Genomic DNA, 26,847 nt, shown 5'->3' with positions numbered 1-26,847 from the left:
CTTTTTTTGTCTTGGCACAACTGAGCCACAAAAGGTTAAGTGCCTAAGGCAGGTTCTGCTGAAAGGACTGATGTGCCTGACTGACTCAGAACATGGAGGTAAAAATGCTGGAGAAACTTGTCCCAGTGTAAAAAATCTACCCGCATCCACACAACTGCGGTTCCTTAGAAGAAAGTACGTTCTCAGTGGAAAGGATCACAGATCTTTTCTTTCCAAGTTTTCCGCCTGGATTGGTGCTCATTCTAATGACCTCATTTTAATTTAATTTTTTCAAAAACCCTATCCCCAAATACAGTCACATTCTGAGTTACTTGGGGATTAGGATTTCAACATACAAATTTGGGGGTGGAGGCACAATTCAGCCTACAATAGTTATCTTCCTACATTACTGGCATGCCATATCTGTCAGGTCTGTATGTAAATTTTAACATACTGAAAACAAAAAAGCAAAGAGATAGCTAGTTAGGGTTATACCTGTGTTTTATGGGCATGCTAATCATTTTACTTTGAGTGACAATTCTATGCATAAGACTCAGTAGAGGAGAAAGGATAACAAAACACGGACATACTTAATTTTAATTACTTTTATTAATATTACTCATAAAGTTTTTGAATCATTGTTGCCCACATCAGAGTTTACTTTTCAAGGAATAGAAGTACCTGAGGTTAAAATGGAAGAACATTAAAGCCTTTAGGATATAGTTGAGAGAGCCTGGGACTTGGAGGGTGCCCTTGGGTAAATCACTATTTTTCTGAGCCTTTGTTACACCATCAGCTGCTTTCCCAAGGAAGGTGGGATGAGACAATGAATGTTAAAATCCTTTGTGAATTATAAAGCACCATTCAAATATTATTCATCCACTATTGTGATGGGCCAGGGAGACATTTAGAGAGAAGCTTCTAGAACTGTATCCTCCTCCCCCAAAAAGAGTTGACAGAGGCTCAGAGAAGCTGAGAGTAAAATGTCTATTGCTTGAATTTTCTAATATCTCCCCCTGACAGGTGTGTATGTTTGTTCTAGAAGAACCTTTATCATTAACAATTCTAGGAATTAATCCATTGTTGATGGAATGCTTTATGCACATGCTTGCAATATACATAGCTTTTAGGGGCTGTCCTCAAGTCATTCACAATTTTATTGTTAAAAGTCGGAATCTACCTATACTCTGTGACAAATGGATGAGCCTCGCCATTGTGCTCAGTAAAATAAGGTGGTCACAGAAGCATAGACACTTTGTGATTCCGCTTGGACGAGGTATCTTAAGTAGTCAAACTCATAGAAACAATTAAGTGGTGGTTTTCAGGGGTTGGGAGAAGGAGGAAATGGGGAGTTGCTGTTCAATGGGTATAAAGTTTCAGTTTGCAAGATGAGTAAGTTCTAGAAATCTGCACAACATTATGATTCTAGTTAACAATCCTCATTGTACACAAAAGTTTGCTAAGAGGGTAGATCATATGTTATCTGCTCTTACCACAAAGATAAAAAGTCAGACCCTGAACCAGAGTGGGACAACCAGACCTTTTCCCAAGGCACTGACATAGAAAGGCTCCCTATATTCTGAAATAATGTATCTAATAGATTGTGCAAATTTTTAAATCACACCCTAGTTGGCCTCCCATGAATCTCTAGTTAAAGAGGCACAGTAGCCTTGGGCCCTTGGCCAGTCAGTTCTCCTGGCAGCCAGCTGAGATGACAGAGTAGGAGATCAAAGGTCTGAGACTGGAAAACCTCTTAATGCCTTCAGGGTTTCTCCCTCCACTCTCTTTTCTTCCCCACAGCACTGATTTGAGGATACTGTTATACTCTTTGCACTTAGGTCGGAATTGCTACTTATGGCTCTGAAAGGCAATATGAAAGGGTCAATAGCTATGAAATCAATGCCTTCCTGGTCATAGCTCTTCAATTGTCCATTGTGTGTCCAAATCACTGTTAAAGGCAATAAATAAATGTAGTAAGAAGTCTGAATACCCACTGGGTCTATAGCATAGTAAATAAACACCTCATACATTTGCAATCCTTTCTTCTGGCTCTACTTACCAGTCAACAAAAGTTCACTATCTTTTTCCTTTTCTCTCTTGTTTATACCTGAATTTGAGTATGTAAGCAACACCTGCCACTTAGTGAGTAACTATCTCAATGGGAAGAATAGGCAGTAGGACTGCTAAGGTCCACATTGCTCAAGTGAATCACATTAAAACTAAACAGGATTCTCTTGAGATTATCTCTAAGTTTGCTGTTTCACTTCTTAGTGGTCACCAGACTTGTCAGTGGTCTCAGAGCCATGGAGAGTGGAGAAAGTAGCTCAGCAGCACCTGGAAGGACAGAAAGCAATTTTGCATAACCTGATTTTAGTACTGCATAATTCATTTCTCCTTTTAAAGTCCAGACCATAGCTTCTCTTTGTCCCATGCTAGCTTGCTGGCAAGTAAGGCAAAGTGGCACAAAGTTTGAGAGAATGACTTCTTTAACCATTGTCAGAGCCCATTAAGTTGCAATTAGCCTAGAAATAGCTGGGATCTTCTTCAGAATTAAGGACCAGTGTTGTTGACCTTGCTTTTTCAGGAGAGTGTAGAGATGAAGAGTCCTCCTGACAGACATGCGTTTGTCAGAGTGGTGATGGCAGCCAGCGAAGCCATCCTCATGACATCTATTGAGCAAAGAAAACAGCTGGACAGCTGATATTTTCATCAGCTATGTTCTCCCCAGCTGCACAGACGGGCACTTAAATTATATAATAAATCACCAGCATTCCAATGTACCATCAAACCCATCAGTCATATTGCTTAAAGCCTTTAAAATTATAAGGTCCTTGAGTATTTTAGTCAGATTTGGGCCAGTTTGTTTTAAAATATGGTATTTTACGTATTGTGAAGGAAAGGAATCTATTGGACAAGGAGTGATAACACTTGTATTTAAGTCCATGTTGTATCACCGATTCTCTCTCTTTGCTGTAGATCTTGCTTGGCTTCTTAGGAAACAAGCTTTCTCATCTGTGAATGAGAATTGTTGCTATAGCCCTCATTTCTCTTCTGGGGTAAACCTGAAATTGAGCTCTGTGAAATATAAAAATAGTAATATTTTTATTTCTCACAGATTTTAAAGAGTTTAGTTTCATCAGTATTCAAGTGATTTTGTATCATTTGTGATGACTCAATAGAAACATGTCTACAAATTATTCAAGCCCTTTCCATGACTCATGCCATGTATTATGGAAAAGTAAATTTTTTCCTCTCTCCTGAGAAAAAAGGCCTATTTTTCTTAACAGAAAGGTTAGACATTTGGAAATTTTTAAGAAAGAGATTTTGCTAATAATATGAATGGGTATTAACATTTTTAAAGTGAATTAAAAATTCTAAAAACCAAAGACTTCAATCTGACGGAACACGAACACTGATGTTATAAGGATTTTATAACGACCCTTCCAGAAATGCTAGGTGCATGTACTCAAGTGAACAGAGGCTGGTCTGTGGTCAACATAGGTTTGGAATCAGCTTGACATGAATGTTTGTAGAGAGCCTATTGTCATTACGAGTGAATCTAACCCTTTTGAAATTTTCTCCATTCACCTAGACAACTTTCCTCTCCTTTCTTCTGGCCAATTTACCAAGGATGTCAGGAATAAAGTTACTCAGTGTAGGGAGGATGTATTGATGGGAAGGGCCTTTCCTTCCCAGTGCTGGGTATAAGGAGATCTGCAATGACTGATCAGTTCAGGATTGCCCTTGCTCCTGGCTGGTGCCTCCTGTCATTGTGAAGGTTGTGCCCAAAGACCAACAGATGCCTATCTACTCTCTGTGGTGCCCTTGCTGGTCTGGATGCCTGGCAGCCTCACAATGGGGACTTGAACTTGGCCTTTGAGCATTTAGTTCTCTTAGTTTATACTCCATTATTCTGCCATTGTTCATCACAACAAAAGCTTCCATGTGTCACTTCACTGTCATCGTGGCTGACCTTATTCACACAGTATGGAGATCATTCCACAAGTGTAGCCAGGATACCACCCTCTACTTGTCCTTTCCTTAAGGTTATTTCAGGGGCCTCCTTGACAGTTTCAGCTCCTGAGCTTTGGGCAGGACCATTCTGTCCACCCTTCCAAGTCTTCTTAACTTTGAGTCCCAAGAAGCAAAGGTTAATGAGTTGGGTGGGCCCTTCACTGCAGAAAGCCTAAGCTGCTTTTGCAAAATGATCCATCACCTTCCAAAGACTGGTTCTCTTTATGAAGTCATGAGGCAGATTGTATTAAAACAGATTTTTAAAGTTACTGGTACACTGTCCTTTTTAATCCATGGCTGCTTAGTTATTTACATAACTAATTTCCTTTCAAATAACTCTTCTCTGAAATAGAAAATTGCAGATAATATGCAGGCTATGCATCTAGACATAAGAGTGAATGATGCAATTTTTAAGTACTTCTTTGCCCCTACCTAAGGGCACTTTGTTTATACTCAACCATAATAGATATACTAAATATACAAATATTATCCCACTAAGTGGTGCAGCCTGTACCACATTGCTAAGGCTAAAAACATGCATGATTTTCTTATTTCAACATCCAAATCCAAGACCTATTGACCAAACAGGATATACCACCAAAATATATTTAAATATAAACATCAGCCATTTCAATATATCATCAAATTATACCACCTAATCTATCTCAAATTTCTCCATCTCAGTAGCCACCCCTGGTGCAAAACTCCATCATTTCTCACTTGGACCACAGGAATGGCTTCCTCACGGGTTGCCTGCTGCCATTCATGCCACGCTCCAACAGCCTTCCTTACCACAGTGGGAGATGAAAATATAAATCGGATCACGTCCCTTTCCAACTTAAAATCCATCAAAGGCTTCTCCTGGTCTTCATTTCTCAAACACAAAAAGCCCTTTCTAAACTCTAGCCAGGCCTTGCACCTGTTCTCTGGACCTGGAATAGTTCTGTCTTTCCTGTTCTTCACACAGACAGTCCATTCTCATCCTGTTTGACAATAGACCTCATGCTGCCCTCTCAGGGAGGTCTTCACTGACCTCTTTTCTCAGGTTGCCACCTGTAGTCACTCTTGTAGCATCCTCTTTATTTCCTTTGTGGAATTGTAATTTTAGTTTCCTTTCAAGAATGAGCAAAGTGATATATTGTTTAGTCTGCAATATTTATTTGGCTATTGCTGTCATGCTTTTTTTAAAACAAAAGTTATCACCATGTTTTGTATAGTTTTAAAACCTGCTTTTTATAATATTAGATCATAAACATTTACTAGATAAATATTCATCTAGAACGTGATTTTTCATACTTGACCTAATCAATGTGTCATGATTTGGGTAACCATTTGGGTAACCAGACTCTACTGCTAGACATTTAAGTTATTCCTAGACTTTTGCAAAAGAGTCAGAGAAGATCTAGATAATTATTAAAGCCCTCAGAAATAGGGGTGGGCTTTGAAAATTAGGATTATACTGTGCAAAGGGAAATGATAGATCATTGAAAGGGTAGACAAAAAATGTATGTATTCACCAGATTAGAAAGAACTAGAACTTAGGTTGCCTTTGAAGATCAAAAAAACTAAATTCAGCACAAATAAAAGAAGTACAATGCTAAACATTGCTCAGCTCATTACACTGAAGTTTCTCATGGTGAAGTTGCAACATGGTGGACAGTGACAGAGAGCAGATTTGGTTGGGTTTTCAGAAACGTTGAATTTGAGATATCCGTGGAACATCCAGGGGGATCTTTTTAGTAAGCAGTTGAATTTAATAACATGTGACTTAGGAAGAAGTTCTGATTTAGAATAGAGGTTGCATAGAAATTGAGACTCATGGAACTGGATGCAAAGATCCAGGGAGAGTATGTGGGATGAGATGAGAAGAGGGCCGAGGACAAAATGGTGAAGAACATAAACATCTGTGGAATGGACAGAGGAAGATAGGCATTTAGAGGAGGTGGAACACAGGAGGCCGGGGAGCCCAGAGCAAAGTTGGGACAGAATGTCTTGTGCGGTTCTCCAGCCCCGATTAGCTTAACCCTGCCTGACTGGTTATGTGACTGGTGACTTTTCCTCCTCCTTCCTCTTTATTTATATCTCCCCAGACTGTGCTCACACAGAGAATAACTTTTCCAGACGGAGTATATCCTTCTTTAATAGAAGATATACATGTTGTTGGATTCTCCAGGCAGAATATCCAATAAGTTCTTCGAGTTCATTGAATGAGTAGGTGAAGATCTCTAGGGTGTGATTTGAAACATTCAGAGAAAGCTGTTTCTGTGTCCTCAACTAGTTCTCTGGCTGGCCTGTAGCAATGCCTGACACAGTGTGCACTCAGCAAACTCTTGTGAGAAAAGGGATCCATGAATATTGAATAACAAAGTATCCTATTAAAATGCAAAAATTCTGAAAAGGATGTCAAATAAACCATCAAACCCTATTTAACATGTTGGTAGGCTGGGACTTTTTATCAAAGCTCTTTCCACTGTGGTTAGTTTCTGTGCAATTGACTCATAGGGCCAGCTATTGTTGTAGGTTTATAGGCCTAGACTGGAGGCTTACCTGGGGAAGGTGTATCTGAGCACAGTAGTTCAGTTTTATAACTATTTATACAAACCATCTGTTTTCATTTCCTAAGCTGCTATAGCAAATTACCACAAACCAGGTGGCTTAGAATAAGAGAAATGTATTGCCTCTGAGTTCTGGAGGCTAAAAATCTAAAATCAGGGTGTCAGCAGGGCCATACTCTCATCAAAAGCTCTAGTGGAGAATCTTGCTTTGCTTCTTGTCAGCTTTTTGTGGTTGCCAGGAATCCTCGGTGTTCTTTGTCTTGTATATCCAGCGCTGTCTTCATCTTCATGTGGCGTTCTTCCTTCTGTGTCTTTGTCTGCTTGTTTCTGTTTTCTCTTCTAATAAGGACACCAGACATTGCATTTGGGCACACCGTAATCCAGTATGACTTTATTTTCAACTTAACTAATTGTATCTGCAAAAAGCCTATTTCCAAATTAGGTAGCATTCTGAGGTCCAGGTGAACATGAATTCCCAAGGGATACTATTCAACCAGCATACTATCTATTATGGCTAAACACTCAGCTAACCCCTAGGGAAGAATCTAGTTGTGAAAACAAGTGATCATCATATAATATGGGTCTCTGATACCTCTGTGTGTGTGTGTTTCCACCTGGTAGCATCAAGGAACTAGTCACCTAGTGAATGTGAGAAGTAACCTGGGATTACCAGGCAGTAGCAAAGAAAGAGTGAAAAGGACATTACTTAACTCTAAAAATACTATTAGTACTTATTATGGGCCAGGCTTTGGGTGAGACCCTGGAAGGAGAGTGGGAAGTGGAAGAGGCAGGAAGAGGCATTTTTCATGTCCTCAGAGAACATACAGTCTAGTAGGACAAGATAAGGAATAAAGGTGTATAGAATAGCTACGTTTGAAATTTAGAAACCAAGGAAGTGTTATGAGATTTACAGAGTGCTTTCTGATAGAGAATAACTGAGAGGAACCTTTTCAGATAGGATGGTCATGAAGAAATATATACGCTGTAACCGGAAGGCTGAGGAGGATCTAGTCATTGAAAGAGCCCAGAACAGGCATTTGGCTTCCTTCACCAGTGCATCAGGGCTGGCTCTGAGCAGAGAGTCTGAAACTCAGCAGTGAAGATGAGGGCCTTCATGTCTTATCATTTGTTGTTTTTCCAGCCCAAGGGCTAGAGGCCTGGATATTTCTCTCCCCACATGTGCCCTGTACCTCTGTGCACTCTTCCCCTACATGGACACCCAGATACGCACACCCCTTTTTTCTGAACTATTTGAAAAGTACAGATATTTTTATACTTTAGCCCTACCAATTTCAATATGTATCACTTAAGAGAAAGGATATTTTCCTACATAATCACAGTATAATCCTTATACTTGGATAGTTTAATATTAATACACCACTATTATCTAACATATAGTTCATAATTTAAATTTCCCAAATTATCTCAATGATATCTTTTATAACTGTTTTTTTCTTTTTTTATGACTCAAAATCCAATAAAGAATCAAGGATTGCATTTAGCTGACATGTCTTTTTAGTTTCCTGTAACCTACAACAATTCCCAAATACTTTTCTCTTTTATGATATTGACATTCTGGAAGAATCCCAGCCATTTCTTTGTAGAATGTCCAGAGGCCCCACCATGTACTGGATTTGCAGCATAGTTTTTGACATTTGTCTAAATGCTCACTATGAAATTTATAACTAACTGAAATTACTAGTGACCTATCCTGTTACTGTTCACAGTGTCCCTAACCAGCCCTGGCTGGGTGGCTCAGCTGGTTGGGGCATTATCTTATACACCAAAAGGTTGTGGGCTCGATTCACAGTCAGAATACATACCTAGGTTGTGGGTTTGATCTATGGTCTGAACATACATGGGAGGCAACTAATCAATGTTTCTCTCTCTTTTCCAAATCAATAAATATATATTTGAGTGAGGATTTAAAAAAAGTACCCCAAACCAGTTACCCTGGGGTAAAAGATATTTTGTTAAAAGGGACTTGGAACTGTATTATAAAAAAGTAAAAACAGGGTTGTTGTTGTTTTTTTGGCTACAGGACTTTGTCAAAAACTTATACACTAACAGACTTTATGAATCCTTAAGAGGATTTAGAGGATTTCCCAAACTTAACTGATCAAAAAAAACTATGTTTGAGGATTATATTAGATATCTATTGCTGAATAACAAGTTACCTAAAATTTATGGACTTAAGGCAACAAACACTTACTATCTTATACAATTTCTGAAAACCAGGAGTTAGGAAGTGGCTTAGCTATGTAGTTCTGGGTTGAGTCCCTCTCAGGTTGTAGTAAAGATGTTGGCTGAGGCTGCAGTCATGTGGAGGCTCAATCGGGCCTGAAAGATGTGTCGTCAAGATGGCTCACTCCCATGGCTGTGGGAGGAGGCCTCGGTTCCTCACCAGGCGGACCTTTCCATAGGGCAGCTTGACATGGCAGCTGGCTTCCCCAGGGGTGGATGATTGGTCTATGAGAGAGCAAGGAGAAGGCTGTAATGTCTTTTATGACCTAGTCTCAGAAGTCACACACCATTGAATCTACTAGTGAGTCAATAAGTCCACCCCCACACTCAAGAGAAGGTGAATTGGGTTTCACTCATATTTTTAGGCTCCAGTTGTTGAAGGGAGCAATGTCAAAGAATTTGTAGGAATTAAAGAAAAAAATCACTTTATAGACCATATTGGCAGTCCAGAATTCTTCATAACATACTTGAGAAAACATTAGTTATAGTGTTGAAAGAACTCAGGGTAAGAAGTTACAGGAGGTGGGTCTGAGGTCCATCTCATTAATTGTATCATCTTGGGTTGGTCTCTTAACTTTTTGAGCCTAAATTTTTACAAAAGTAAAATAAAGATGATAGTACCATTTGTCTTTGTGATATCTTAAAGTTGTTGTGAAGATAAAATGAGCCAATGTACATAAAAATGTTTAAATAATTATATACTGCACAGATGTCCATTCTTACTAAAATTGCTAACCAGCATATGACCTGTCAAGTCACTGAACTTTTCATATCTGACTTTTCATATTCATCCCGTTCTCCTTGCTGTCGTCCAGGAGAATGTCACAAGCACAGATGTGCTTAAACATGCTTTTGATGAGCCTTGAAACAACTCCATAGGAATTTTTACCAGCTATTTGTCTTCTTATACAATTGCTTCCTTGCTAGACATATAGAACTTTGTCTTTGCGGGGTACTGAGTTACCTGCCAAATGAGTTGTTGTTGATGGTTTTAAAGACCTTGGTGTATTTCCATGGTTTCCCAGGCCATAAGGAGGCTGTTTTTCTCCTATGTCTCAGAAGCTGGCTCCAAAACAGTTCCTAAAGAGGAGTCCAGAAATGGCAGCCTCATCAAAATATTCACCAAGTCTCTCATGGTTACCACATGGCAGGACAAAGCAGGTTTGGATGAATGAGACTTGATGGAATATGCTTGTCCAAGATTAGTCTCCTTACTTTAAAGTCATATCTCATTACCACACAGACTAGACCTAAAGAAAATGTTGCTGTCAGCCAACTGCAGTTTTTAAATCCAAAGTGCTTAGAATACTTATAGGCATAATCTTGTTAATCTTTGTAATACTGTGAGGTAAGTTAGAATACCATCACTCTAAAGGAAAGTGTGGCTGAACTTCAGTTTATTTTGAGTCTCTGATTTTCTAATACCTTGCTCTGTGTAACTATTATTTGAATATTGAGTATGGTTTAGACCTAGGACATAAAAAAAAAGAACATGGATACTATGGCTGAATTAGGATCAGGGTTCTTAACTTGGAAAGACCTGTTGGTCAATACATTAATTAAGGGATCAAGTTTACACCCTGTTGCCAACTGTAATTGTTTATTGCCTAAATAAACCCTCCTTAATTTATTATAGTCATTAGTGTCTGTTAGCAAGGGAGAGTGTGCTTGAATTTTACAAGGCTATGTGGTTAACAGTTTTCTGTCTCTGAGCTGGGACCTGCCTCACTTGATCTTCTCACCTCACACTTCACACAGGACCGGGACTTACTTAACAAGTGATTAGTCTTCACTGCAGAATTGTTAACAACTACTGGTCCTGTTCTGTGCCTTTGCTCTGAAAGCTATAAAATGAGAGGACAGGACTGGAGCCCTAAATTATCTTGTATTTGTAAAAATTTCAGCTAATGATTATCAGCTTTGATCCAGAGATTAAGGCAACAAGGACAGAAATAAATACCCCTAAATTAGAGCATTTGAGACTATCTGAGTTATTTGCATATTTTCATAATTACCTAAGAGCAGTCTGAGGGTCAGTAACTTGATCAGGAAAGTGAAAGTCCTCTGGCCATCTCAGTGTTAGGTTTCAGAAAGGGAGAAGAAGAGGGAGAAAGGTCCTGGAAGGGGTGTAAGGGGGGAGGGAGAGAACTTTTTTGATTCAGCAACATGTCGGGGCAGCAGGAAGTAGCCAGGAACCTACACGTCACTGAGGATGTAAGCTGGTTAAAGAGAATTGCTAAACCTGTAAGGGCAGATACAGGCTTTGTAGGACCTAAAGCTTTTTCAATCAAAAAGAGTGTCTTTCATGAAAAGAATTTAAAATTAGGTATGAAAATGCATATTTATTTAGAAGTGAATCCAGTTGGAAGTGAATAATTATTTGAATGCTCACAGTCTCTACAACACCATCCAAAGCAGGGCAAGTGGCATGGAAGAAATTTGGAAAATGACTGGTCTTAACCAATCGCTTTTGAAATAGCTTAGTCTTGCCAATTTTACAAAACCTATGGCCACGTGAACATGTTGCTGACCCTCTGGTAGGGGCCTGTGAAAGTGAGGAACCCTGACCTTCATTAGTTTCTTGTTCTCCCATCATTGAAAGTATGAAATGTCTCTAGAATATTCCAGTAAACAGTTCAATTGGAAGTTCATTTAGCTAAAAATTAAAAAAAACAACAACATTAAAAATGAGATATATCGGAGTTCAGGCCAAGATGGAGGCTTAAATAGAAACCCTTCACTTCCTTGCACAACCAAAAAGAAGATAACCAATCTAAAATCAATAAACAACCAGAACTGCAGAATAGCAAACTGCATGGAACTCCAACAACCAAGGAGTTAAAGAAAAAGTCAACTAGACCAACCAGACCGCCAAGAACCCACAGTGAGGTGGTGGACTGTGTGGGCGGGGCTGGCTGAAGGAAAAACTGAGACTCAGAGATGACTGTGGACTACCTTGGTTGCCGCAGCGGGAGAAACTCCCAGCCTCACAAGAGAGTTGGTTGGAAAGTGCACTAGATACAAGCAGGTGAGCTGCGTTGTTCCTGATCCGGCCCTCCCCCACAGGTAGCACTGCAGTGCAGCAAGGAGGGTTGACCTGCCCTATTAAATACCTAAGGCCCACCCCCTTATTACCTATCAGCTGCACCAAGATTAAGAAATATGGCCCAAATGAAAGAACGGAGCAAAACTTCAGAAAGAGAACTAAGGGATGAAGAGATAGCCAACCTATCTGATGGAGAGTTCAAAACACTGGTAATCAAAATGTTCACAGAACAGATTGAGCTTGGTTGAAAAATGGAAAAAAAAAAAAAAAGAAAGATACCCAAAATGAAATAAAGCAAAATATTCAGGGAACCAACAGTGACAGGAAGGAAGCCAGGACTCAAAGCAATGATTTGGAACAAAAGGAAGAAATAAACATCCAACCAGAACAGAATGAAGAAATAAGAATTAAAAAAAAAAAAGAAGAGAGACTTAGGAATCTCTGGGAAACCTGAAACATTCCAATATCCAAATTATAGAGGTGCCAGAAGGAGAACAACAGCAAGAAATTGAAAACTTATTTGAACAAATAATGCAGGAAAACTTCCCCAATATGGCAAAGAAAAGAGACTTTCAGGAAGTCCAGGAAGCCCAGGGAGTCCCAAAGAAGTTGGACCCAAAGAGGAACATACCAAGGCACAACATAATTAAGTTACCCAAGATGAAAGATAAAGAGAGAATCTTAAAAGCAGCAAGAGAAAAGGAGATAGTTACCTACAAAAGAGTTCCCATAAAACTATCAACTGATTTCTCAACAGAAATCTGGCAGGCAAGAAGGGGCTGGAAAGAAATATTCAAAGTCGTGAAAGGCAAGAACCTACATCCAAGATTACTCCATCCAGCAAAGCTTTCATTTAGAATGGAAGGGCAGATAAAATGCTTCTCAGATAAGGTCAAGTTGAAGGCATTCATCATCACCAAGCCCTTATTATATAAAACGTTAAAGGGACTTATCTAAGAAAAAGAAGATCAAAACTATAAGGAGTAAAATGACAACAAACAAACTCACAACTATTAACAAATGAACCTGAAAGAAAAACAATGAAAACAAAAACTAAGCAAACAACTAGAACAGGAACAGAATCAGAGAAATGGACATCACATGGAGGGTTTTTAGTGGGGAGGGGGAAGGGAACAACAGGGGGAGAAAGGTACAGGGAAGAAGAAGCATAATTGGTAGGCATAAAGTAGATGGGGAGAGATCAAAAATGGTATAGGACATCAGAGAGCTCAAAAAACTTATATGAACAACCCATGGACATGAACTAAGGGGGGGATGCTGGAGGGTTGAGGGGTACAGGGTGGAGGGGAGATAAAGGAGGAAAATTTGGGAAAACTGCAATAGCATAATTAATAAAATATACTTTAAAAATGAGGTAGATCTATGCAAACAATCATGAAAATTCCAGAATATATTGTTAAGTGAAAAAACAAGGAATACAATAATATCACATTTCATTTATGTGAAAAAAAAAACAAATAAAACAACACTGAAGCAGTGTGTTTTGTGTATGCATATGATATACATTTGATGCACATCAAATTCTTAATAGTGATTACATTTGGAGAGTGTATGAGGTTATGGGGTATTACTTGAATTTTGCATAACAAATAATCCTATGTTACACGTAGGCCTCCTCATTAATAACTGCATGTCCCTCCATAATCTCTACTTCAAGCATCCCTCCTCAACCATCGTTGGCCACCTTTCTAATTCACTTCCTTTAGAAGTTAACTCCAGCAGTTTTGACCCACCAGGATCTACAATCAAGCCTCCTGTCATTTCAGTGTCTTCAGTCCCTTCATATCCCCACTTCCACTCTTACTCAGCTTAAATTCCATGGTCTGTTGTTATGATCACTCTTTTGCATACACCTTAACTGCCTGCTATCTCTCACTCTGGCATATTACTTGGTAAAACCATCCCTGCTGGTTTTAATTGAATGTGGTTGGAGATAAACCACACAACTTATGCAGCCTGGTCTCATTTTAAATCCCTCACCTAGCCTCAGGGGTGCTTTTAGTGCTGCTTTACAATCCTACTACATCTTCCCTGGTCCATTCACTCTCCCACACTCTTTGGTGGCTGTTTCATACTTTTTCCTCTCTCTTCAAAACTTCATACCTCCTACACCATCCCTTAGCTTATGACTCTGCTCACTATTTCATTGAGAAAAAGAAACAATCAGGGAAAAGAAACCCAATATATCCATGCTGCACAAACTCCGTCCACTGTCCACACCCACCACCTGTACCCCTGTCCTAGGCCTTCTTTTCTGTTCCTGTGGGTGGACAACCAGGGCTTCACTCTCAGGCCTCTGTTGTGCACTGACCTTGTCCCCTGCCCCTTGCACACCTACGTAGCCACAGCCAGGGCCTTGGATCTGTAGGGTACAGCAGGTCCAGTTATGAGGGCCCTCCTTACTTTTAGGGGCCCATGGAAAGGTTTAATTCCCTTTAAAATCACAAGAAAAATATGAACTATTAGGTCAAAGGAAATGTGTCCATATATAATGCTAATATATTTATTTGTATACCACATAACTGTTACATATATGACATGAGAATTTATAAATAGATGATAAAGATAGAGATAGAGATAAAAATACAGAGATAGATGTAGATATATAGGACCCATGAAGGTGAGAGTACCTAGGGCCCTAGATAAATCATAATGCAGCCCTGCCAGCATTGCTGTTATTTTTTAACTATAGCATTAGTTTCTCCTTTCTTTTAGGCCATCCCATTAGCAAACATACTGCACTTTTCTCCATCTTCCCTAAGTTTTTTTGAGGGGGGCTGCCACAACAAAAATACCATAAACTGAGTGGCTTATAATCAATGAATGTTTGTTTCTCACAGCTTTGGAAGCTGGAAGCCCAAGATCATGGCCCCAGTAGATTCTGTGTCTGATCAGCAGGCTTCCTCATTGGCAGTAACTTCTCATCAGAACTCACATGGTGGAAGAGGCAAGGGAACTGTTGCTCTTGCTCTCTGTGGTCTTATTTATAAGGTCACTAATCTTATTCATGAGTGCTCCACTCTGGTGACCTAATCACCTACCAAATGCCTCACCTTGGTGGGTGGCAGATTATGCTTCAACATATGAATTTGTGGCAGACGCAAATTTTCAGTCCACAGCATGTCCTAAACAAACCTTGTCTTGACTCAGCTACCCCTCTAACCACCCACTCTCCATCACATGTTTGCCTCTTTTTTCTTTTTAAACAGCAAAACTTCTTAAGAGATTTGACTCTGCTTACTCTCACCAACCTCCCTCCTCCCATTCTCCTCTGGCTCCTGGTTTTCCCACCTGTCGCACCATTATAGCTGCTTTCACAGTGGTCTGAGCAGCCTCCTTGGCACTAAATCCACACTCGTTCTCAGTCCTCCTTTCATTTCCTCCCAGCTAAACTACTGTCTTTACTTGGCTTTTTTTTTGTAGGGAGACCACAAAATTTATCATCAGAATAAAGACATTTTTGGGAGTGAACGATGGACACTACTGCTATTACGCTGACACAGACACCGACCTGTACTGTCCCAGGAGAGCTGGACCATATACTCACTGTTCTTCTAGGATACCACATCTTCCTGCTGTTTCTTCCACCGCACTGGCTCTTCCTCCTCAGTCTCGGGTGCTGTCCTCCTCTTCTTCCTGACCTCTAAGTATTGGACTGCCTGGGGCATGCGTGAATCTCCCCTTATTCTTCCTCCTTCTCCTTTTCTACACTCCTTCAAGGCTATATCCCCACTCTTGCACACTAAATGCTGCTTGATGAAATGTTGAGACGCTTCAAGCTAGTAAAGAGCTGCTCTCAAACTCTCCGGTGCCCTTTCCTACCCACAACCCCGGCCCCACTTTGGGACCCTCACACCTATTCATGGCCTAGTTTCTAAAATGTTAACACCTGACCCTTTACAGCTGTGCTCCAGCACCTTCTGATTGGTTAGTACCATTACCATACCGGTTGTTAAATATTTTGAATATCGCCCTTGCACTCATTAATAGGGCTTTAGGTGCATGCCTAAACTTATACATCCAGCTCAAGCCAAAACACTTCCCCTGAATCCCAAGACTTGTGTATCCAATTGCCTATCCAATATTTCTAACTTACATACATAAGTGGTATTCTAAACTTAAAATTTCTCATTTTTCCCCTCCAAACATGCCCTTCATACAGTCTCCCCCAATTCAGGTAATGGCAACCATACATTTTCAATTGCTCGGGCAACTGAGCCCTGGGTTTTGTGTTTTTTTTTAGACTCCTCTCTTTGTTACCCCACATCTAGGCCATCAGCAAACACTGTTAGCTCTGCCTTCAAAACACATATGCCACTTACCCCCACCTTTACCAGTGCCCCTTTCCACCATCGTCTCTCACCTTGACCACTGCAGTAGCTCCTCTCTCTAATAGTGCTCCTTAACAAAACATAAGGGAGTTCATGTCATGTCTCCACTCAGGACACTCATAGATTCTTGGAATAAAGGCCAAACCCTTGTAATGGCCTCAAGGTCCTGTGTTTCTAGTGCATACGACCCATTCCTTCCCTCTGGCCCCATCTCCTCCTTCTGTCTCATCTACTCTAGCCACACTCACCTCCCTGCTCTGCCCCCACCCACCCCGGGCAAGGCATACTCTTGCTTCAGAGCCTTGGCACTTGCTATCTCTCCTGCCATCTCCCCCAGCTTGGCCTATCCTTCCCCGTGCTGCAAACAGCTGGTTCTTTGCCTTCTTCAAGTTATTAGCTGAAGGTCACCTTCTCAATGAAGTCTCCTTTAACAAATTATAACACCCACTGCATTGCCCTTCTCTGTTTTATTTTTGTCCACAGTACTTATAACCACCTGATGACACATTGTAGTTTTGCTCTTATGTTATTTGTCAGTGTTGTTCCTTGCTGTCTTAGTCTGCTCAGGCTGCCATAACAAAATACTATAGGTGGGGTGGCTTAGACAACATAAATTTATTTCTCACAGTTATGGAGGCTGAAATCCTGAGGTCAAGGGTCCTCAAGCTAGATTCACTCTGAGGCCTCTTCTCTTGGCTTGTAGGTGGTTGGTATCTCACTGTGTGCTAGTATAACTTTTTTGTACAGGTATCTGTGGGAAGAGAGCAAGCAAGCAAGTGAGCTCTCTGGTGTCTCTTTTCATAAAGGCACTAAACTGATCACGAGAGCCCTCCCTGTTAGTTTATCTAACCCTAATTACTTTTCAAAAGCACCATCGCATTTGGGGTTAGGGCTTCAGCATATGGATTATGGGGTAACACAATTCAGTCCATAACACCTGCTGTAACTGCAGGGGAAGAGTGCCTAGTACAGTGGGTGTTCAGGAGTTCTTAAATGAATTCGTAATTAGAAAAAATGTCAAATATTTACTAACTTTTTAACTTCCCCAAAAGTTTTACCACATTAAATTTGACTGACAATTAATGTGCTATAGAAAAGTCTCCAAAAACAGAGCAGCTGGTTATTTATAGCCCTGTTCTAGAACTTTAATATAGACCTAGTAAAACATAAATCTTGTACGTTATTTGGAAGCTTATATATTAAAACATACACTGTATGGATTTATAACCTCTAGTGTCTAGTGGTAGATCAATGAATAAAATTGCGGTATGTATATTTCATCAATGGATAAGTTAAGAAATTGTATATATGTGTATATGTAAACACACATGGAACATTATTCAGTCGTGAAAAAGTAAAACCTTGCCATTTGCACAACATGGGTGGACCTTGAAGGCGCTTGTGAATTAAGTCAGACAGGGATACATAAATACCATATGATCTGTCTCACATATGGAATTAAAACAAATGAACAACAAAAAAAACAAGCTCATAGATATGGAGAACAGATTGGTGGTTATAAAAGGTGGAGGGGTAAGGGGTGGGTGAAGCAGATGAACTTTTTTTTAGTTTACATATATTGAATACATTTTTAAATACAATTTTTCAAAAGGAAGAAAAAAAAATAAGGACAAAAACAAAGTTAGCAGTAAGGATTTTTTTTTAAGTAAAAGAAAAAAGCAAGGAAATGTACAACTTGAGAATAAAGTGGAAAAAATGAATTTGGTTTGAATTCAGATAATTACACCATACTGAGGAGAATTCAAACAATGCAAATTAGAAATATGACACTGTATTTGAAAGAACATTTCTTCACAGATGTTATAGCTGAATGTACAGTCTACCCTGACCTTCCCTTCGAGTACCAAGGCAACAGAGAAGGAATTGAGAAAAGGGAGTGGACAATAACTGGGAGTAAAAAAGAGAGAAATCACAATGGGACACCTCTTATCAAGTCAGTTATTATTTAACTCAATTGTTTGATTTACTTTTAAAAATAGCTTTAAAAACTATCTACTTATCTTGTCTCTCTGTATATTCTCTCTGGAGTTTTGTATTGGTCAATATTCTGATGCAGAGAATGGATTCCACTCTAGACAATTACAGTGAAAGGATTTATTACAGCATGTCAGATGGCTTACAGAATTATCAAGATGGTTGAATAAAAATCTGTAGCATAAGATCCCAGAATCTATTCTCACATCTATTCTGCAGAACCAGGCTGCCAAAGGAGCTGCCTCTGCCATGATCAGGAAACTGCATGTCAAATCAGGAGGCCTCCCTTATTATGTACATAAATATAGGACTGCCTCAGTGTAAGCTGCTTAGTTAGCTACGGTTACTGGTTCCAGAGCAACATCACTATGCTCCAGCCAGAAAACCTTATGTGAAAAATTAAGCAGCTGCTATTAAGGCTTCAGGGTCTCACACCATGCTACCTTCTCTACTATTAAGAAGTTATTTCTGCTAACTCAGAAAACCTCAGAGACAGAGTTTGGCTCCAGAACTGTGCCGCATTTGCTATAATCCACACTGATAAAATACATGCCCAAGATCCTGTTTACCTCAGTTCAAGTTTCAGGTCTTGTGTGATCTCATCTGGTGTGGAACCTGATAAAACTTGGGTTACCAGCTGCAGAGGAGTTGGAGAAATTTTTGTTTTAACTTTTGCTCTCCACAGGAAAGGGAAGTCACACTAGAAGAAAACTGGAATAGATATTCTGAGCTCAAACTCAATAACTGCATTAAACTTCACTCTTACTTCCCCATGTTCATCTTTAGAGATTTCAGACTTATTCATTGTTATACAGAGGATTATATATTTGGTCTGTTTTTGAACATATAGTCCCAAAGACTAGAGCATTCCTACTGTAAATAAGTGCTTAATAAATGCCTATTCATTTTTGTAAGAGGACATATTATACAGATTTACAAGCTAGGGTCCAGAGAGAAGTCTAAGGCATGGCGACCAGGCACAGTGTCCCATCTACAGCAGCCTCTGGTCGCACTGCTGAATTCCATATAATATGGTAGCTATAGAACTCTTGTTAGTAAACCATCTCTCTCAGATAACATTGCAAAACGAACTAAGGAAAAGCAAGAAATAAGGTCCTCTGATCTTCAAGGAAGATTGGAGATAGAAGAAAGTTAAAAATGAACTGTAGCTGTGGAGATGTTTGGAGGGTCTTCCTACTCATCATTTTCTTTTCTTGTGATATTTAGATTGATGCTCCTCATGAAATCTATTAATTGACAGTATCATGAAACCCTTTCTTTTATCATCTATACTTTTGTGTAGACATGGGCCTGTTTTTTATTCTGGCCACTTAAGAACAGTGTGATTTACTGAGTTAATCAGGAAAATATAATCATAAAACTGAAGAGGCATTAATAATTCTAGTGGGTGTTTTCCAGTGTTTTTGAACATTAGCCCCTGAGGAGTCTCTTTAACATGCCCACACATACAGATACTCATCTATAACCCCCTGGACACCTTTGCAACTGTGCAACAGAATATTACTCAGTTCTCGACCTTTCCAATAAAACCTCCAGAGAACATCTCTTCATATTTGCAAAGAGATGGCAGTTGCCAATCACTGCTCCCCTCAATACAGAGATATCCAGAATCATCTCGAACCTGGTCTCTTTACCTGTTAGAAAGGAGTCCAATTCAGTAAGTCACTCGGGATGGTTATAACCTCATAGGATTTAAAAGATGTAATGAGCTTAATTATACATACAATTCTTGTATAATTTACTTAGGGCAGTGATGCTCAAATTTTCCCTTTCCTTATTCAAAATAAACAAAAAAAATTTGAGTTAGGCATTTATTTTCTATTTTCATTTTGCAATGTTGTTTTCTCTGTTTTCTGTAGATAGGATGAAAGGGGGCATGTTAATGCAATTATTGTGACAATGATATGCATTATAATCATTAATTACTACTAGAGAAAGGGAGGCATGGGAAATGAGGCAAACGTGTCTTATTTAAGGAAACTTAGCTGGAAGACATAGGTGTTGTTTTGAGTTATGGTGCTACTTGCTGCTTAATTCCTATACAGCTATTTTTATTAATATGTTTCTTCTCCTTCTAGTCTGAGCAGCACTAGTTTAGCATTATGAATTTGTAGCATCTTTTTGCTTAGAAAAGAAATGGTTTCATAATCAAATGTGAGGATCTACAACAGAAAAGAACTTTTTTGTTCCTTGATTTTTTATCTGCCTTGCATATAAACACATGCATTAAAATTAAATAGATGGCTACAGAATTCATAAATGTTTTGTTCAAAGCTGTCAGCATAGATGTTTGTAATGAATCCAGTGAACTCTAGTAATATAAATTACATAAAATGACAAGAGAAGTCAATGATACTTTTTGTTATAGCATTAATTCTTTTTCTTTACTAGTTTGGTAGCTGCTATAGTGTCAGAGCTCATTGTACTGATCAAATACAAAACAAAACAAACAAATATTTCAGAATGTGGTTTCTTGGGATCTAATTCAGACAATTAATGCTATTCTGTGAGTGACTCCAAGAATCAATTTGGATATTTCTTTAATTCATTTCAAGGAGTATTTTTTTTAATTGAAAATTGTATGACCTACATCAGAAATATGGCTTTGAGCTGCTCTGCAGTTCAACATGTAGTCTTCATTTCCAGTACCATAATTCATTCTCATGATGTGTGTCTGATGGCAGAGAGGGCAGGTGAGATACACCTGTTTCACACAGGTGTTAACCAAAGGAGGAAAGAAGCTGAGCATGGCAGAAGTCACATAGCTAATAAAGGGGGGAATCAGGATTTGACTCCAGGTATTTGCAATATATTCTTGCCTCTCCTACCTTAAGGTAATATGATTGTAGTGGTGATACTGCTGAGATAATTCAAAGGTCGTTTATCTGGCAACCTAAATTACTCAGATAACTGACTGGATATTTTTGGTTGCTTTACAAATTGAGACATGACCGGAGTGTCACTGAGAAAGACAACATAAAAACTACGCTAACAATGCTTATTAGGGGGCACTGAGACTTGCCCCCAATTTCTTTAATCTATAATCTAAGAAATGTTTCTTGAGCCAAGAGTTCCTAAAATGTGTGGGGGTCTTTAGAGAATATAATTACTCTTTGTAAATATAGACTTCATTGATTCTTCATATCTTGCTGTATTTCAAATTATTTTCCTCAGACTAAAGAATCTAAAGTTCTCAATTCTCCTCCCTAGTGATATACAAAGTGTACTTTAATGGTGTCAAAAGTATATCCAGCTGTACCTACTATTATCCCAGACTTTCTCCTTCATTAGGTATCTGAATTAGTTATCTGAGTATAAGGACATTACTAATATACCTAAATAGTCAAACATATAAGGCAGACATGGTATTATTAAATGCTAAATGAATCTTCTAGATGCGCAGATCTCTTATCGCTTGAGCTCAGTATATTAATGCGAAGCCATTTTTCAGGAATGTAGGCTGTGGGTATGTGTGTGTGTGTGCACATGCTCTAGAAGTACTATTAAATATCTCAATTATTGTTTTGAATTTTGCATAAACATACTCAACTTAGCATACGAGTACACAAAGTTTCTTATTTACCAAAGAGTTAAGCTGATATGAAAAATTTATCCGCACAAAGCCCTTACTTACTTTAAGTGGCTGGTTTTGGCACACCTTCATGGTCACGGAAGGCATGCAAGGTTCTTGCCCACTGGTAAGCAGGCTTCTAGCAACAGGGAATTTGGCAATAATCACAACTGGACATGTTGGCTCCTCTACAGGTGTGGGAGGCCTTTGTCTGGCCCACAGGCTGACATGTAGCATGTGCTGGGGAGATATTTGTTGAATGAAAGAATGACTGACCCACTAGCTGATTTGGAGGCCTTATCTGTCCTACTGCTCTATTAACTCTCTCTACCGCTCAATAACTTGTAATCAGTGGGGAAGAATTGGGAGACTCCCTTCCCTAATAAATGTCAAAAGTGTGCAAATAATCATAGTTTAGCCAAAATCATTAGTTCTAACTGGAAGAGTGAGCAAATAGAGGAGTGTGACTGGCAAAGTGGCTGAAGCTGGTAAGGGCTCACCAAAAGGAGAAACAGAGGTTGGAACTGTGATGAGCTAGAAGTGTAAGGCCCTGGGCCAATGGATGTTTAAGGTGGGTGCTCTGTTCAGTTTAGAACAATTCAACAGATGCTTATTATGTGTCTGGCACTGGACATTGTGTTTGGTACTGGGACTACAAGGGGTCTGAAATTCAGGTAATAGGATACACTTATATTTAAACAGTATTTTAGTTGCATATTGAAATAAATATGCTCAGTATGTTTTTCTTTAACCTCCAGAAATCTTTCTAGGTTAAGTTCCTCTAAATTTAAAGTAACAAGGTGATCTAAATAAAAGTATAATACACTGCTTTCCTATTTCCAGATTTTTGGACATTCTGCACTATATAATAAATGGACTTATTGCATTTAAACATACTGAACATATTATTTCAAAATGTACATCTACTTAAAGTAAGTTAATCCTATGTTCTCTAACTTTTGTGATATCCTAAACAAGGTTTATATAGATAGATTCCCAAGGAACTTCAGTCTAAAAGAAGAGAAGCATGAGGGGGAAACAGCATTACACAGACTGAGAGCCGTGATAGAGAATGTATAAGGAATGGAAGTGGCCTCCTACATAAGCAAGGGATTACCTTGAGGGGAATGTAGCAAAAAATCAGGGGAGAATTCACAGGTGTGGTGCTGCTTGAGCAGGGTTTGGGGCAATAAATAGGCACTTACCAAGAGGACAAGGAGAGAAGGAATTCCAGGGAAAGGATGGGTGTAATGCAGGCACACAAAGGCAGGAGACAGCATTGTATGTTCAGGTGATTACAGCTAGTGTAATATTGCCTGAGGTTTCAATGAGAGGCAGCGCTGTGGGCCCTGAGTAGTAGTCAGGGGCTAATCATGTAATATTTTGTTTGCCACTTTAATGTTTCACATTTTATTCCACACAGTTGATGGGAATCCACAAATGCTTTTCAGTGAGGAAATAATTTGGTCAGAATGGTTGAGGAAAGGCAGCATTCCAAATGGTTCTTACACAGCCTCCCAACATCCCTAGGGCTCAAGAGTAGATTAAGAAGGAAAAGATCAAAAGAAAAAGTGGAAGCCAGGGAGTTACAAGCAGGCTAAGTCTACTTGTTTAATGGCAATGTGTGACCATCCGTACTCAGTGCTAGATGCTGAGAATGGAAGAACAGTGGCCTAGGAATTTTTTGTACTATAGTTCTTCCATTCTCTAGAACAACAGTAGAAATTGTTTCAGACTAATTCATTATACTCCATTTATCTCCTCTCCTTTTTCCTATTTCTCAAATATCAGCAATGGGATGGCATGGGTACAAGGAAGAAGAAGAGTGGAAGAATGGTAGCATTAGGCAGAGCATCCATTTTGCCTTTTCCCTCATGTCAAGCCTTTGCTTTAGCCATGGGAGTTACTAGCCACATATAAAACGGAGCGCCAGGGATTATCTGCAGGTCTTATTTTAGGGACTTACCAGTTGTCAGAAACAAAACAACTGAGCTTCATTTGGTTTCTCTCTCCCCCTGGCAGAAAAGGTACGACAGTCAAAGAACCAGAAGGCAAGAAATTAGAAGGGGAAGCTAAGGATAATCAAGACTTGACTGTACTGTTATTGTAATTGCTGAATTATTTCCATTCTTCGTCTCCTCCTGGAGTGAGCTGTTGTGGTTTGGATGGTAGAAAGGACACTGGGCAAGGAATCAGGAAGTGGGTTTTTGGACTCATTCTACAATTAATTAACTGTGTATCTTCTGACAAATCACTTCTTTGGGTTTGTTTTCTGATCAGGAAAAAGAGAAAGTGTGATTATATCAATGCTTCTCAAATTCTACTTTGCACCAGACTCACCTTAGGTGGTTCCAAAGTGTACAGATTCCCAGATCTGACTGGAGAATATGGAGTGGTGGTTGAGCCTGCAGACTGTGTTACTGTCTGGGTGTCACCCCTGCCATGCCACTTACTAACACTGTGACCTCGCACAAGTTTTTTCAAGCCTGCAATATTTCATTTTTCTCAACTATAAATCAGAGATAGAAATAACAGTATCTATCTACTTCATATCATCTCTGGAAGGGTAAAATGATATAATACTTTTAAAACAAGTATATTGCCTGTCTCATGCTAAGCATTCAACAGATATTGTGTTATCATTTGTGTAGCCCACGGAGTATATATGGGGTGTGTGTGTTTGATGTAGGTGTAGGTGCTTCATAAATATCTGTTGAATAAGGGAAGTATAACTGAAGGTTTTCATTTAATGGCTTTTTCTTTTGTTTTCAGATCTTAAGTTCTTTTTTAGCCCAGGAATTACTTCCCCAAGAAAGGTAAAGATAGCTTGAGGGAAGTGTTTTAAGTGTTGTGCTCAGTCTTCCCCCTATGCTTACTCTTGGACTCACGAGAGCCTCATGATAATTTAAAAAAATAATTAAACGATTAAAAAAAGTCCCACTAGAGTGGCTGAGAGCAGCAGGAAATGAGTTTCAGGGACTTCGTTGGTCGGATCCTGCCTGCCACTATATAATACAATGACTCTCACCTAGGTGTGCATCTCCATTTTATCTCACAAGATGCTGTGAAATTCTCAAAGTCACTGTCACCGCAATTGATTTTTGAATCACAAAGAAAAGCAATATTTCACTTCCCTTGTTGTTGACCAAGCAGAAAACAAAACAATGTAACTTTAAAACTTGAAAATCAGGGCTATCAATAATAGACAGTGAGCTTCTATCCCCCATTAACCCACTGAGCGAAACGTTCTGTGCACATTGAACTGTTTTTTCGGTGGTGGTGTGGGTGGTCCCTCTTCAAATTTTCAGCGTGTGACTCTCCCTGTTTTCAGGGAGAGGAGTTAGCAGTTTACTACCAGCAGAGAGGAAATCGCCTCGGAATCTCTGGAGGTGGCCTCCTAGAAAGATCGCTCAGGAGGGGAGGAGCCCTGATTGTCCTGGAAGAAAAGCAAGGCCCCATCCGGGAAGTCAGGGCTTGCCGAGGCGGGGTGGGGGGGGCTGGGGTTGGCTTCTCTGGGTCCTGGAGGTGGCAAACGGGGGAATGGCCAGCTCCGAGCTGGGGCCTGCGTGCCTGACGTGGACTCAGTGTGTGCAACTGAAAGATGCACAGCCAGATGGACACGCGTGGGCTCTGGCCTCGCCCCACCACGCGCGTGTACGGGCTGAAACTGACCAGGGACCATCCTTGCTTGGCTCCTGAAACGGCTGTCTGGGGTCTGCTCCTGCACTGATTAGCGCCGCCGGGGGTCAGTGGGCCTCCACTGGGCGCGGCATCCCCTCCCCCAGAGCCTGGGCTTCCGCCCGAGACCCGGCGGCGGCAGTGACCGTGGCCGTGCTGTGCCTTCCGCCTGTGCCCCTGCGCGTCGAACCCACCGCCTCCGGCAGTGGCGAGCTCCCAGGCGCAGGGGCCCCGCCACAAGCCGGAGACCCTCTCGGAGCTGAACGCTGGGAGGGTTTGGCTAGTTTCGCGGCCACAAGGGGTGAGCCACTCAGCACCTGCGGCCACTCGGGATCTGGGACTCAGCGGGGCCGTGGCCGGTGGCTGACTCCTGGGCGAGCTGGGTGGGAGAGCGAGGCCAGTGGAGCCGCCTTCGTTTCCCAGATTCGAAAAGACACTGGAGAGCCCGACCCTCAGGGCGGACGGGCGGGCGGGACCTCGAAGGAGACCCACTGGTTTCCGGATCTACTGCACCACCGGCTGATTGGGGCCAGTACTGTGACTCTCTCGGGGCTGTCTTCCCGCTGAAAGTGTAGAGTGGAAGACGATTCTCCCCTTTTCCCTCCCTCCCTTCCCCTGCTCACCTGCGTTCGACTAAAAGAGCCAAGGCAATTATAGACAAGAGTGAACAAGTTAGGATACTGCAGTGTGTGTGTGTGGGTGTGTGTGTGTGTGTGTGTGAGAGAGAGAGAGAGAGAGAGAGAGAGAGAGAGAGGAGGGAGAGTTGGAAGGTAGTGGGTAGGAGAAAAAAAAATAAAACTACAAATATCTCCGTAGACAATAACACAGGTTCACAGCCTGCTAGTGGTCTCGGCTATGTGCAAGTGGAGACAAATTTTACACGTTTAGTACTAACAAAATTTCACATGTACAGGGATCAGTGGTAGTCCAGCGTGTCCCTCAGCTTCCTTCTCAGGATTCACTTTTCTGAAGCATATCCATATCCCCCCAAAGGGATCGGAGGAAGTACTGAGCAGTTGGGAGGCCATTCCTGGACACAGCTGAAGCGGTTTCTCAGGGAGGGTGGTCTTTGTCACCTCTGCAGCAGAAGTCACTGGACTCGGATCGCGGCGTAATGTGAGGGGACGGATACTTCAGGAGCTTGGGAAAGCACCACGCAGTGCTCTAGTGAATATCCCCATCCCGACCGAGGGCAAATGAGGCGGATTGGTGAACAGGAGGCGGATTGGTGAACAGGAGGGTGGAAAACAGAAACTGAACCTGGAGGTATCCTGGACCCGTCCCTCCGTTCCGCCCTTTCCCGGCGTTCACTGAGCCAGCGTCAGGTTCCTCTTCACAATCCAACATCCTCTCTTTCACTTGCGAACACTTGCATTAAAACCCAGCGGTCGG

The 26,847-nt window shown here is 40.6% G+C and overlaps 1 long non-coding RNA gene across 1 annotated transcript; it reads right to left on the bottom strand.

Moving 5' to 3' along the window:
* LOC118498886 lies at positions 1-26,847 on the bottom strand. Its single transcript, XR_004901374.1, has 4 exons — positions 26,837-26,847; positions 16,379-16,391; positions 11,890-11,894; positions 1-225 (listed from the first exon to the last, which is right to left on the bottom strand). It is a non-coding gene; the product is annotated as an uncharacterized LOC118498886 (long non-coding RNA).

The sequence above is a fragment of the Phyllostomus discolor genome, chromosome 2 (assembly GCF_004126475.2).
Source record: "Phyllostomus discolor isolate MPI-MPIP mPhyDis1 chromosome 2, mPhyDis1.pri.v3, whole genome shotgun sequence".
In the NCBI taxonomy this organism is placed as follows: Eukaryota; Metazoa; Chordata; class Mammalia; order Chiroptera; family Phyllostomidae; genus Phyllostomus; species Phyllostomus discolor.
This window is presented reverse-complemented; position numbering and strand designations above follow the sequence as displayed.